We start from the raw sequence: 14,848 nt of genomic DNA on the forward strand, positions 1-14,848 counted from the left end.
CCTAGTTCATGCTGGTGTGCTGAGTGGCTGATCTTGTGCAGGTATTGCTGTGAGTTCACAAGTCCAACAGTCACGCCATGTCCAGAAAACAGTGTTTTATCAAACTTCCCATCTTCAGATTTTTACATTCTTTCCTCCCCTTCTTCCTTGATGTTCTCTGAGCCTGGGAGGCAGTGATACAAATGACCCACTCAGGACTGAAGCTCACTGCTTCTTTCCTTGGCCACATCCAGTCTACAGATGAGCCCATCAAAGGCAGTCTTCATTTTGGTAACAATATCCGTGGTTTCTAGCATTTCCCCCTGCTCCTTTTCTCAGAGTTTCCCAGTGCTGCTTACATCCCCCATCTGTTCTTTCTGCACTGTGTTTGGAATCATCTAGGCCTTGGCACTTCTGCATTTCAAGTCAGGAAGTGAAAAAGTTATTTTCTATTTCAAGTAGTTGATTCTTGGAATAAAAGGCATGATGTTTAAAGATTATTTTCCTAGCTTCAGATTGCCTAAAATCTACATGTGAGTTTCAAAGTGAGGGATTTAACTCTTTGTTTGCTATTAGCCTATGGAAAGGGAAGCACTTAAGTAAAGTCTCACCCCCTTATGGAGTGTGTGTGTGTGTGTGTGTGTGTGTGCTGAGGATTCAACATATGGCTTCTAGTACTCTAACAGAGAGCTACATCCTTAGGTTGTAGTAATATCATGATGTTTATGAAATCACTAGAAAATAGGAAAGATGTCTTGCTTCTTTAAGGCATTTATGAAAACACACAATATAAAACCCAAATTGCACTGATCCAGCAAAAAGACATAATAACCCTGCCTGGAAGACAGTAGCAATAACTTCATTTCCAACTCCAGGCATCAAATACAGCCTCACTCAACTTTTAATTTTGCCATTGTTTCACATCGTGTTAGCCAGGGAACCCGGTATATTCCCTTTCTCTTCAAAAGGCAGAAATTTGTTATTATACTTGGGGTTGAAGAAGGTAAATTATTTGCTAACTCATCAAAAACTCTCAAGAGCATACTCCTGGGTCACACATAAGTTTGAAGTTCTGAGTTGAAGCCTTATCACCAAGCCAAATAAAATCAAAGAAAAACTTAGGAGGAAAAACTATCAGTATACATTATGACAATCTAGTCTAAACTTCTGTTTCTTTTTTTTAAAGGTTGATTGACTTTATTAAGTAATATTTAGAGGAAAAGACTTAATTTTACCAAAAATTGTGGGAAATCTTGGGATATATGCCAGTTCTGATAAAAGTAAAGATGGTAATAACCTGTGGCATACATCTTCTGTTTCTTCCTTAGAGAATACATGCATATATGTATAAAATAACATTTTCTGAAATATTTAAAAATTTTGAAAAAATAAACTTCTGTTTCTTATCTTTGTCTATGTTGACTGCATGCTATCTACATGGTCTATTTTAGACAGAAATGTTATCATTTGTAATCCTTCTGTTGATGTTTTAAAAAGGTTCATATCCCTATTTTGGCAATAGCTTCTGTCAACCCATGTGACACCTCTGCCATAATATTCCTGGATAAATGGACATAAGTAGTGAAGTATTTAGATTTTGTATTATTTGGCTGCTATGTATATGTCTTGGTTAGTGTTAAATTACCTTTAGCTTATATAATGGGACTGGGCTTTCTGCCCTCAGTGATTGGCCTTGTTCGATGAGGACTTTATCCTTCTCTTTTGTATGTGATATCTGTGTTTTCTGGAAGACCCTTGTGCAGATCCATGGATTCTCTTCTTTAAACACGCTACTCCTCCAGCTTCTGTGACTTTTGGGCATCGCAGTAAGATTTACTTGTCAACTCAACACACCTGGAGGTTGCCGGTGGGAAGTGAAAACCATATTCTCAATAAAAGCACTTACAAATATATTTGTTTATGCAGAAAAAAAGGAATACGCTACAATGGAGAGCTCATGATTCTTCACTTATACAAAGACTCAAAATGCAATGTTGTGTAACTTGCCACATTATTGCTAAGCAGCTATCAATGACTTATTTCATATACACAATGTCTTGTGGTCCTTGTCTGCTTTCTCTGCTTTGTGTGTCTTGCAAAGTCCTAGTGTCTGAACACACAGCTTTGTGTCATGAGTGCCTGTAAGCACACTAGCCATTCTTTTCACCTCAATTTTGCCATAGAAAGTCTTCCTTCCTTCTTGTAACAGAATAGTGGATTATCCTTCTCTTTTTCCATGTCGAAGGATTACTGGTGGCATAGCAGCTTAGCCCTTGGAAAGCAGACAGAAAGGACTGATTTAAAGCTTCTGTAAGTGTATAAGAAATCATAGTCATTAGAAGAATGAGGAATTACTATGATTATTTACCCCCGCATCTTGTTCTCTCCCCCATCGCCCCACAGATTCTTGCTATGTAGCCTAGGTTAGCCTGGATATCATGGTGATTCTCCTGCCTCAGTTTTCCAAGTGATAGAATTATAAACATGAACCCATTCACTAGAAAAAGCAGCCCATTTTTTTTTATCAGTGAGGAAACAAAGATTCAGGTAAACCTATAAATAAAGTGTTACAATCATGTCTTCTCTATGTGGCATGACTTTGTCATTGGTTTTTGCAAATTAAGACACTTTTGAAAGTTAAAGTAAGTATCAACTGGACATGACAGCGGGGAGTAACATCTGGGAAGCCAGGGCATGGAAGTGTTCTAGTCTCTTTGACCTTTAATATCTGTATCACTTTTTAAAAAAAATAGTTACTTTACTATTGCTGTTGACTAAAACACCATAACCAAGGCAACTAAAAAGAAAGTACTGAATTGAACTTCCAGTTCCAGAGGGTTACAGTCCATAATGGTGGAGTGAATGCATGGTTGGAGGAATAGCTCAGAGCTCACAGCTTAAACCACAAGCAGATGGAGTAATGGGGGATGTCCTTTTGTATATATGTTTCTCTTATTGGTTGAGGAATAAAGCACTAATTGCCCAGGCAGGAAATATAAGCGGGGCTAGGAGACTAGGAGAATTCTGGGAAACGTAGGCAGACAGAGTCACCACGTAAGAGCCCCCCGGGAAGAGAGGATGCACCAAGTGTTCTCTGGCAAGCCAAAACCATGTGGAAATACACAAATTAATGGAAATGGGTTAATAATTGAGACAGAGCTAGCCAACAAAAAGCCCAAGACACTGGCCAAAAGTTTTATAATTAATATAAGTCAGTCTGTGTTCATTTGGGGCTGAAGGGTGGCAGGACCAGCTGGGACAAAGAAACTGTCCATTACAATGGAGTATACTAGGAATGATGTACCTCATTGAAACCTCAAAGTCCACCCCCAGTGACACACTTTCTCCAATAAGGCCATGGCTCTTAATTTCTTTCAAACAGTTTCACTAACTGGAGAGCAAGTATTTAAACATCTGAATGTATGGGACCATTCTCATTCAAACCACCACAATAACAATGAAATGAAACAGTATTAGGAAAACTGCCTGGAATATAGACTAAAGAGCCCAGTTGCCCAGGGCATTCATGGAAGAGATGTGATCAGGTTCAGATCTTTATAGCTTTGAAGGTTAGGACCATTAGCACCAAATGTCACAAATGAAAACACAGAATAACAAGTCATTAGTTTTTATCTTTGTTTACTTTTTTAAATCATGTTGTGTCTCTATACTAGCAGAACCTATCATCTTCCAATTTTATAACTTAACTAAACTATCCAGTTTTTTAGCATGGCCAAATTAGCTTATTAAGACAGGAATGTATCACTAGGAAACTGTGCAGACTAATAATTTCTGGAGGAGGGGAGGAAGTACCAAAAGGAGGTGAGGGAAGGAAAGAATGAATTGGGATGCAAAGAGCAATTGTCTCTTAAAATACGGATCATTGTGTATCTAGAGGAAATGCCACATATTTCATATGAAACTGCTAGATACTAGCAAGAGAAAGATCAAATGTAGACTTGTAACACAAAAATGATGAACTCAAATCACCCTGTCCTACTATAATTTTATGATGTAAACTCTGGGTCCACATCTCTATTTGGTTAAATCCTTATGTAGTGCTGTCTACTTTCAAGGCTCTTGAGTTCAACATTTCTCCATTTTCCCCCATAAAGATTCTATAATTCATTCATTATCGTATGACCCAACCTAAAGGAAGACAGAGTGTTCCTGATTGCAGGGTTGAGCTATACATACCCAGGAGCAACCAAAAGGAAAGACCCGTAGAAAGCATTGCATAGTAGTGTCACTGAGAAGCACCAAGTTCTACAAATGTTGATTCTATTTCCATACAAAGAGACAGAGGCATTCCCTTCTGAATTGCCAAATTCAAGGTGTCAGCTCTCTACACGGTACCTCTGGCAGAGCTCCATGCCTGGAAAGACAGCACTTGGACCAAGACTGCCTTGCCATTTGCCTGACAGCAATGAAATTTCCAGTGTTATCCAGCCTGGGAAATCTGGGCTCACGTCTGCTTCTGTTTTGACCTTTCACTACTTCCTGCTCTGGCTGACTGGCCACCAGCCAACCCTTCTGCAGGTTGGTTGTATGCTAAGAGCTAGAAGAGAGGACTCACCAGTTAACCAGCACGCCAACATTGAAAAGGTCAGCACAAGCCAGTTCTCACTACAGCTGTGTGCCAACTCACCCCCAGTGTGTGTGGGAAAGGTAGCAAGGAGCACCCTTACTCGGAGTTTATTGCAATACCAAAATGAGGAAATGGAACAATGTAACTATACCCCTGTGCGGACTAATGTGGGGTACACTCCTTCCTGCTGTGTAAGTCAATTGTCTAGAACATGGAAAGCTTGAACTCTGAGTACAAGATCTGTGATCTGAATGCCCTTCTGTTGTTTGCTTAATTTTATACACCCATATGATGTGTTTTGATCAAATCTACCCCTATTCCCTCCAATTCCTCCCCTGTGCTTCCTGCCACTTTCCCCTGGGATTGCATGAGCCCATCCCCCATATCCATGCTGGGATTTTTTCCTGCTTTGATCTTGCATGAAGTCTTGTGCCTGCGGTCACACTGAAGTTAAATTGCAGTTTATGTTTTCCTAGGTGAGAAATTTTCAAGTTAAGTTTTTCTTCAACGATTGATTTTTGTCTGTGTTGACGTTGAGGATTTTATTGCTAACTCTATTTTTCTTCTGTCTTTGAAGTATGGTTTCATCTCTGCGCTAATGCATGTAACTAGAGAAAACCATGATGGGTCCATGGAGATGTCTCAGTGGCTAAAGCATGTACTGTGAGAGCATGAGACTGGAGGACAGGAGATCCACAGCATCCACACAAAAAGTGGCGTAGACAGAACAGCTCACTTCTAGCCCAGTTCCAGACAAGGCAGTGGCCAGAGATCCCCATGGCAAGTTGGCTAGCTAGCCTTGCTGAATCTATAAGCTCCAGGCTCAGAGAGACATCATGCTTCCACAAATGATGTGGAGACAGTTCAGGAGGACATCTACCCAGCATCAAACTCTGGCTTTCACATATGTGTATCCCTCCCTCACCCTGCACAAAACAAGTTAATAAATAAGAAATGAAGACTGCTAAAAACATGAAGTGTTAAAATGAAACTACCTCAGGCTTTAACGAAGCTATTGCATTTGCGGAACATAATGTTTTAGTAAGGAAAGTTTATCCGTGGTAACAAATTAATTCTCTGACCTCGATGCTTGTATGGATACCGAGGATCCTGAGGATCTGAGCTCCAGTTCTCTGGCTAACACTGCGCATGCTTTAGTCCCTGAGATGTCTCCTTGGACCTGTGGTAGTCTTCTTAATGACATGTGTCAACACAACGATGAAGTTATATTTTAAAGACAGAAGAAAAATAGAACCCAAGCTAGAAATCAAATCCTCGAGTTTATAACAGACAAAAATCAGCCGTTTGAAGAAAATCTGATGTGGTATCCTATCACATGGCACGTTAGCATAGGTTAGCTTGCTTTGGCTTCCATGTTAGCTCACAAATCATGGTCTATGGAGACTCCTTCACCTGTTTTTGTTTTGTTTTGTTTTGCTTATTTGTTTTCAAGATATGGTTTCTCTGTAACAACCCTAATCCACCAGGCTGGCCTTGCCTCCCTTGTACTGAAATTAAAGGTTTTCACCACCACTGCCCAGTTGAGACTCCTTCATCTTAAATTCATGCTGTAACTACCTTAAAAAGACATTTATACTCTTTTGGTGCTAGGTTGGAAACATATCACTTCTGCTCCCTGTGTTCTGGTCTGAATTTGTCACATGGTCACACTCGGGCTAGAAGGAAGAATGATATGTTCCCCTAGCAACAGATGTTTCTGCCTACTTTATGCATAATAGCCTTGGCATATTTATAATCTTACTAATAACTGTGTTCCAGCCATTTGTCACTTCCAGCTCTGTACCAGGAATGGACTCTTGAGACCTGTGCTGTTCATCTGAAAACTGAAGCTCCTGGAGAGTAGTTTGTCACATACACTCATTCCAGAATTCCAGAAGCAGCTGCCATGCTGCAGTGAGAGCTAGAAGAGATTAATTGGGGGCATCCCTCCTGAGAGGTTCAGGGGAGCCAGTGAAGGTAAACACAGACTAACTCTATACCATGGCACCACACTGAAAGGATGGGGAGGGGGGAGCCAGCCTGTGACTGTTGAGCATCTCTGAAAAGATACCAGCTCAACAGAGCACAAAGGGAAGATGCATACCAGAGGAGCCCCGCATTTAGAATTGGCCAGGCATTGGTATTGATGCAATGGCACTGATTCACTCGTACCCATGCACCGGTCCTCATACACTGTTTCCCAGGTACTGGTGCCCTTGCGTGGTTCCACTGGTGGCTCTGATGATGTGTGCTTGGCTCGCACATTGACACGGATCCCTAAGATTCAGCCTGGGGATGTTGACTGATTGCATGTATCCCATCAGGCTTTGTCTTGCAACAGTGCCACAGATAGGAATTGGAGGTGAGAATACAGAAGCTCCCTGACATATAAGGGTTTGACTCGAGTTTTGAACTTTGGCATGGCTGGTGATACACATTCAGTGGAAACCATACTTGGAAATTTAACTTCAGACTCTTTCCAGGGCTAGCAGCATCTATTGGGATGCTGGCCCCCCACAGTTCCTCATCAGCCATCCTTATCATAAGGATAAGCACTAGTATGCTGTGCTGTATGTACTGTGTTACTAAGATATGGCAGTCAGTAAATAATGGTACCGAATGCACTTTTGACTTATGACATTTTCAATGTGCCGGTGGATTTAGCAGGCAACATCCCCACTGTCACTTGATGAACACCTACAGAGCCCCATATCATGCTACTAAGACTGTCTGCTCCTCCAGGCTGTATACTGGCTGCAGCAAACTGTTTAATGTAACTAAACTGAGTAAAGAATTTTGTTGTTGTTGTTTTTTCGAGACAGGCATTTCTCTGTAGCTTTTGGAACCTGTCCTGAAATTCGCTCTGTAGACCAGGCTGGCCTTGAAGGCACAGAGATCCACCTGCCTCTTCCTCCCAAGTACTGGGATTAAAGGTGTGCACCACTACCACCCAGCAAGTTCATACAGTCAGGAACTGAGAGTTACGAACTCATGTCTGCTTTTAACAAGCCATCTGACCTTCTCAAATTTGCTTTAACCTTAGTTCTCTCTTCAGTATATTAGGTGATTGTTGGATTTGTTCAGCCATTCTAAACTTTATCACACTGCTTGGAAGACTTGGGAATGCAGGCATTTCTGTCTTTACAAAGCCCAGTTTCTGGCTCAGTAAACCTGAGTGCACTGATTCTATAACAATTTCCTTCAAACTGGAGCACTCCATCCTGTATGACCAAGAAATAAACAAAATATACAGGATCCAAAAAGTAAACAACTCAGAAGTCTCAGGAAGATTACAGGATTCACAAGCCCCACACCCATAACCTCACCTTCCACTCCCCACTACCCCCCCCCATGACCCGCCAAGGTTTTATTTAAAAAAATCAACAATAGCTTGGAGAAGAACTTCTCTGACAGGCCTTGCTGCCTGTAAATCATGTAGAAGCTCATGGAATGGGGGAGCAGCCTTTGAGAACTGTCAGTTATATGGGTGGGGGGCTGCATTTTAATGATACAAGTGCCTGCTTTATCCATGCTCCTGGAAATAACACTAAAAAACTGACTGTGTCTCTAGACTAGATTAGGGTGGGAATATTTCACTGGTGTGTAGTCAGCATCCTGTTCTCTGTGATGAGCACAACGTTCTCCACGCTTGTGATAAAGGAGTGAGAGTGTGGGTGACACCCTGTTAGTCACAGAGCTCTGTACAACACCATGAAGAACTCACACATGTATTATGTTTTCATGATCATTCTGACTAAAATCTTTCCAAGGTATCTTGTTTAGCAGCAGATTGTAGACCTTCCTCCAAAGGCCAGCACCCTCCATAGAGAATTCTCTAGCATTTACTCTGGTGCCTGAGGGATGTCCTGTACTTGGGGCAGCACTATGAATATGGAACGGGAGCCTTTTCCTCATCATGTGATATCATAGGAATTTCCCCATGCATTTGGATAGGTTGTCCTCTCTCCACTGCTGGAAAATAGGAAAGTCTCAGAGAGTATGTCCAGGAGCTATTTTATGAGCAATAAAGGGATGACATGAATATAGTGGAAAACCAAGGCATGGTCAGTAAAATATGTGTAATTAATATGTCCCAAGAGCTCAATGGCTTCCATCTCTGATTGGAGCCTAAAGCACTGAAAGAGGAAAGGGAAAACTCCAACCCAATTAAAGAAACTGCAGCCCAGACTGAGGTCAAAGCTGAACTCTAGGGATATTTCATTAGCCACTTGAGGGTGGATTTAGAACAGGTTAAGAAAAGTTTGACCCCTGGCACTGGGAGTATGTTGTCAAGGAAAAAATCAGATTCTCAGCCTGGAGAAAATGTAAGTTTGTCTACAATTTGATTAATAAATGCACGTAGGGTCAGTATTGGGAAATGGGGTCTTTCTTTGATAAGAGCACTGTGGAAGCTAGCTAAATAGGGACATGTTGGTGTAGGGGTTATATCACCCCTTGAGCACATAGCTGAATTGAACTGGAAGGCATTCAAACAGTGGGCTACAGAAAATAACTTAATGTCCAGCGGGGAATAATTTTCAGACACTAGACAATAACAAATAATTTATATCTAACTTCGGGATATACTTAGCCCATTTCAACATAGCACTCTCTTGTGCTTTAGTGTTTCATCCAGATTAATATTAAAATGAACCAATAGTCTCTGGAACCTCAACAAATAAACTAGTGTAGGGTAGGTGGGGTTCGTTTTGCAAACACAGGGTATGAGGTGACTTAGAGATCTCCAAGTGTCAGCATAGAGAAAGTCAAGGAGGCCCAAAGCCCTATAAATGTAGTTCTTAATACTTTGACCCTTTAATACAGTTCCTCATGTTGTGGTGACCCCCAACCATAAGGTTATTTTCATTATTATTTCATAACTGTAATTTTGCTACTGTTATCAATCAAAATGTAAATATCTGTGCTTTCTGACAGTCTCGGATTACCCTTGTGAAAGGGTTTTGCCACCCCCATAGTGTTCATGACCCATAGATTGAGAACCACTGCTGTACAGTGTTACCCATGGGATGTTTATATACTTCCAAATCTCCTGAAAAACCTTCCATTGCAACAAACACAGCCATATATCAGAAACATAGCGAGTCTTTAGAATAAATAAGCACATCTCTTAGATAAGCTAGGATTCTCCCCCTTTCCCTGTCTGTCCAGGTCCTGCCAATCATAATCCTGGTCATCCTGTAACCTCCTCTCTTTTCATTTAATCTATTCTTATGCTTTCCTAATACAACATCCTCACAGTCCCTTTAATGTTGAAAAACTATTCATCTTGATTACAGAGTCTCCGGTATTCAATTTATTCTTTGTATTCCTTTCACATTCGTCTTTCAAAAACCAGTCTTGTGTACATGGTTCCTTCTAATTCTGAATTCAGTTCGACTAATCATTAATGGTAGGGACTATTAGATGATTCCCAGAATGCATTAAGCCATCAAATCTTGATTAGAAAAACAAGCACAAGCAATTTGTTTAGTTATGAAAACCTCCTTCCCAGGTTCCTTTCCAGCTCCGACCGAAAGGACGTAAGTAACAGTTGTCTTGTGAATGGTTTGTTCAAAAATAACGAAGAATTGCTTCACCCTCTTCTTTCTTCCCAGCCCTGGAATGTGTGGGAGTTCCCATTAGAGCCTTGAATCAGAGATGAACTTGGGGGTGAAAGCTCTGAGGATGATAAACCTGGAAGAAAGGAGAATATATGTCTCTGATTCCTCCCAGCTGTCACACTAACCCTGGGCTGTTCAATTAGGTGCTGTTTATATTTACATAGAGAAATAAACATTTGTATGGTCAAACCATTATCCTGAGGGGATATTGGTGCAGACAATGGCAAATCTGGTCTGTTGCCAACTGCGCACATTTCCACTGGAGTCTGCCTGAAGTTCTCAACTTGATGTTTACAATAGAAATTCCATCTGCTTCTAAGGCTATTGTTACAGCTTTTCCTTGTCCAGAAACATTTCTTTAATCAAGTTAATACTCTTCAAATGTGTTAAGTATTCTCCTGGTTCCAAAATTTGCCACAGTTTCCCAGGTGCTGCGATGTTTTACTTACCACAGAGCATCTAGAAAATACCTTGCCCTGGGACTTAACTGGATAATAGAGTAATGGACTTTTCAAGATGGAAGGGAATTAAAATTTTCTGTTAACCTAAGTTTCTGTACAATGAAGTAAAACACTTTCTGTCCTTGATACTTGCATTGGGTACTTATTATGTGGCTATAGGGAAAAATACCTCATAAAAAGCAAATTAAGGAAGAAAAGGTTTATTTTGGCTCACAGTTCAAGATTACAGGGTTCATAGCAAGGGAGCCATAGCAGCAGAAGCTTGCAGCAGGTGGCCATATTGCAGTCACTCAAGAAGCAGAAAGTGATACATGCTGGTGCAGAGCACACTTTCTGCATTTATGCAGTTCTGGATCCCAACCCAGGGAATGACACTGCCCACACGTACGGTGGGTCTTCCCATCTCAATTCACCTGATGGAGGAAAGCCTTCACAGTCATGCACAGAGACTAACTTAGATAGTCCCTTACAGGTATGCTTGTACGGTTGGCTTCTGGACTATTCTAGATCTTTTCAAGTTGATAATAAATGCTCCCCATCAGAATACTCAAGCATGATTGACAAACAACACAAGACCCCAGGTGATCCAATGCCTGTCAATAGTTGTGTGGGTTGCTCACAGATATACAAAACACCCTAAGCAGTTCTTGTATAGATAGAATAATCAGCAAGCCATTCCATTAATAAGCTAAAAATTGCTTTCCTTTTACCAAGGACTTTTCTGCCTCTAGTCTGTAGATTAATACAAATACTATGGATTGACAGAATTTTCATTGAGACTATCCTCCTGGAGCTTGGTCCCCAATGCAATAATAGTTATAGGTGATTATGTCATAAGAATTTCACTCTATATATGATTAATGTAATGGTGGGTTCAGGGCTCAATGGATTGGTAGGAGGTGGAGCAAACTGTGTAATGTGAGACTTAGTTAAAGAAGGCAAGTCTTGAGAGTGTGCCTAGAAGGGCCCATTTTGTTCTCAGCTCCACCATTGTTCCTCAGTGCTACAAGGTGAGCAGCTTTCCTCCTGCTCTGCATGTTATTGGCCACAGTGTATTTCCTCAGAGTAAACCCAGCAGCAATGGAGCCTACTGACTGAACACTCTGAGCCATGAGTCCAAATAATTCTTCTGTCTTTTAAGTTGTTTTGCTCAAGACTTTTGTCACAGTGATGAAACACTGACTAACAGTGATTCACCCTAATTATTGAAGGTGCCTATCATGGTTCTCAGCCTTCTCTTTTCAAAGGAGAATGACTCACTTAATTGGCATTCTTCACATACCCTGATTTCCAGAGATTTCATCTTCTTCTAATGCATACTAAATTGTTAGTTTCCTGATTAGAATACAAATTTGCAATTTAATATTATATTTACCAAGTGAACAACACTAGATTCCCCAACACAGCAGACTCTTTCATATACAATGTGTTACATTTAAATGTTGGTTCATCATTGTAGTTTTGATGATATTCTCATCATTAACATCATTTTATTTAAATATTATAAAAATCCCTTATAAAACCATTTAGGTTACATTAAAAACATTTAATAACAAAAATCACAACCTGTTTGTTGATATATTTGCTTTTGCTTTATTTGAGGAATTGAGACTTCACTATGTTAGCCAGGCTAACCTCAACATACTGAGCTCAAGTTATCCTTCGGTCTCGGGTTTCTGGGGGGGATTGGTTATATATAGTACATTCCATTGTGCTCAGTTTCCTGTACTTCAAGAAAATCTTTTAGTGATTTTCATACATAAGTATTGTATTTACATACTTTCCTCTTCTCCTTCTCATCAACTTGTCTTTTGTCCCCACATCTTTTCAAATTCACAACATTTTAAATTATTATTCCTTTACACACTCACACACACGGATATACAGCCCACTGAGTGTACTTAGTGTTACCCATTTAGTGTTCAGGAGTGACTTCTTGGGATTAGATAACTATCAGAGGGCTTGTTCCCGAAGAAGACTCATCCTCCTTCCTCCCTCTTTTCTCAGTCATTAATTGCCTGTAGCTCTTCATCTGGAGTGGGTCCCCAAGTGATATCATGTTTGCATGCCAGCTGATGTTGTCATTGTGTGTGCCATGTTTAGGTGCCCATATTGCTGCCATTGCATGAGTGCAATTTCCCTGTCACACATAGAAAACACTATCTTGCAGCAGACATCCTGGTCCTCTTGTTCTTGTGATCTTTCTTCCCCTCTTTTCTACAATTTTCCCTGAGCTTTGGGTTTAGGAGTTGTGCTGTGTATGTATCCACTGGGGTTGAGTGTGCCACAGTCAGCTGTTATCTGTATTTTGACGAGTTGTGGATTTCTCTAATTCCACCTGCTATAAAAAGAAGTTTCTTTGATGAGGGGCAAAGGATGCACTTTTCTATGAGTGTAAGAATAAGTATTTATAATATAGTTAGAAATTATACTGGTTTAGGAAAGTAACAGTAGTAGGTTCTCCTCTAGGGTCCATGGCCTACTGGCCATGGGCTTGTAAAAGCCATAGGAAACATTTATGCTTACTTAATAATACATATATAATAAATTGGTATATGTAAGTATACATGTAGACAGAATTTAAACTACATTGTGCCACTTGGGATGATCATACTCCCTCCAAGAACCATGGAGTATATAATAAAACCCTAGTGTCAAGCATGGGAAAACATCCCTCTGAATTTTTGATCAGGGAAATCCAAGATACTCCCAAAATAATACGGGCTATTTTCAGTGCCCTTGTCTCCAGAACTTGAAAGTAAGGCTCTGTTACTGAAAGACGCCACACACTTCAGACACAGGACTTGGTGCTGATTTGGAATTGACCTGGAAGCCTCCTGCCTGAAGAGTAGCTGATACAGTCAAAGTTGCTATACAAGTTGCCAAGATAAAAAGGCAATCAATAGTTCTACCTGTCTGTAAAACTAAGAACTACAACAAAGACTGACAGAGCAAGATCTATGCAATGGTGCAATGGTGGCACCTATGTCTTGGGATTAACCACCAGCTGTCTATTGAACTCAAAGGGAGGGGCTTCATACCTAGCATTGTAAAACTGGCCAATTACCTGTTGTGGAATATTAGTTTAAGATGTGTTATATTTGTTCGTGCCATGGAATATTAGTTTAATGATGCAAAAATGTGTTACATTCTCTTGTTGCATTTGTTTAACTCCATAAAGTTGTGTGACTTTGCCTGCCTAAAACACCTGATTGTTCTAATAAAGAGCTGAATGGCCAGTAGCTAAGCAGGAGAGAAGGATATGCAGGACTGCCAGGCAGAAAGAATAAATAGGAGGAGAAATCTAGGCTCAAGAGAGGATCAAGAAAGGGAGAAGTAGAGTAGGAGGCCAGCCACACAGCCACACAGTCACACAGCCACACAGCCACACAGCTACACAGCCACACAGCCACACAGCCAGCCGCAGAGTAAAAAGGAAAGAAAGATACATAGAATAAAGAAAGGTAAAATTCCCAACATCAAAATGCAGTTAAAGAGAAATGGGATAATTTAAGTTAGAAACGCTGGCTAGAAACAAGTCAAGCTAAGGCCAAGCATTCATAAGGAAGGATAATTCTCCATGTTTTAATTTGGGAGCTAGGTGCTGGTTCCCCAAAGAGTTAAAAAAAGCCAACTACATTACCTATGTGTTGTGCATTTCTTTTAATCATGAAATACTATGTCTGAGACATGCTAACTTTCTGGAAAGAACATTGCTACCATTGAAAATTAAAAATGTTCCAGCAGGTGACCTGAGTTCACTCCATTGTAAGTCTCAGATTCCACTTGCCTGTAGGAAGCTTTTTTCTGGCTCAAGTGACACCATCTCAAAGCCCTATGCCCACCGTCTTTGTGTTTGTGCTTCCCTTCCTTTTTCTCCTGCTGGCAGCAGGGATTCATAGTTCACTATGCCTAGCACAATGGAGAATTTACACTAGGCACTAAGCAAGGTTATTCCTTTGGACAGGCACAGAACTAGATTGGAGTTTATTGGAATGAGTTGAGTTAGAAAAGCCAGTAAAGTGCCCATGCTCTTCTTGCTATCTTTAGGTGAAATGTAGAGCTCCCATTGGGATTGTCCCAACAAAAGGAGTCGACCTAGTTTAACAGAGTATAAATATAGTGTGTCCCCAAAGGTCTCCAAACACAGGATTCACCAAAGTATATCTTCAGAGCGTCAAGTGGTGCAACTAACAAGA

This window comes from Mesocricetus auratus, unplaced genomic scaffold (genome assembly GCF_017639785.1).
Source record: "Mesocricetus auratus isolate SY011 unplaced genomic scaffold, BCM_Maur_2.0 Super-Scaffold_100022, whole genome shotgun sequence".
Taxonomy (NCBI): domain Eukaryota; kingdom Metazoa; phylum Chordata; class Mammalia; order Rodentia; family Cricetidae; genus Mesocricetus; species Mesocricetus auratus.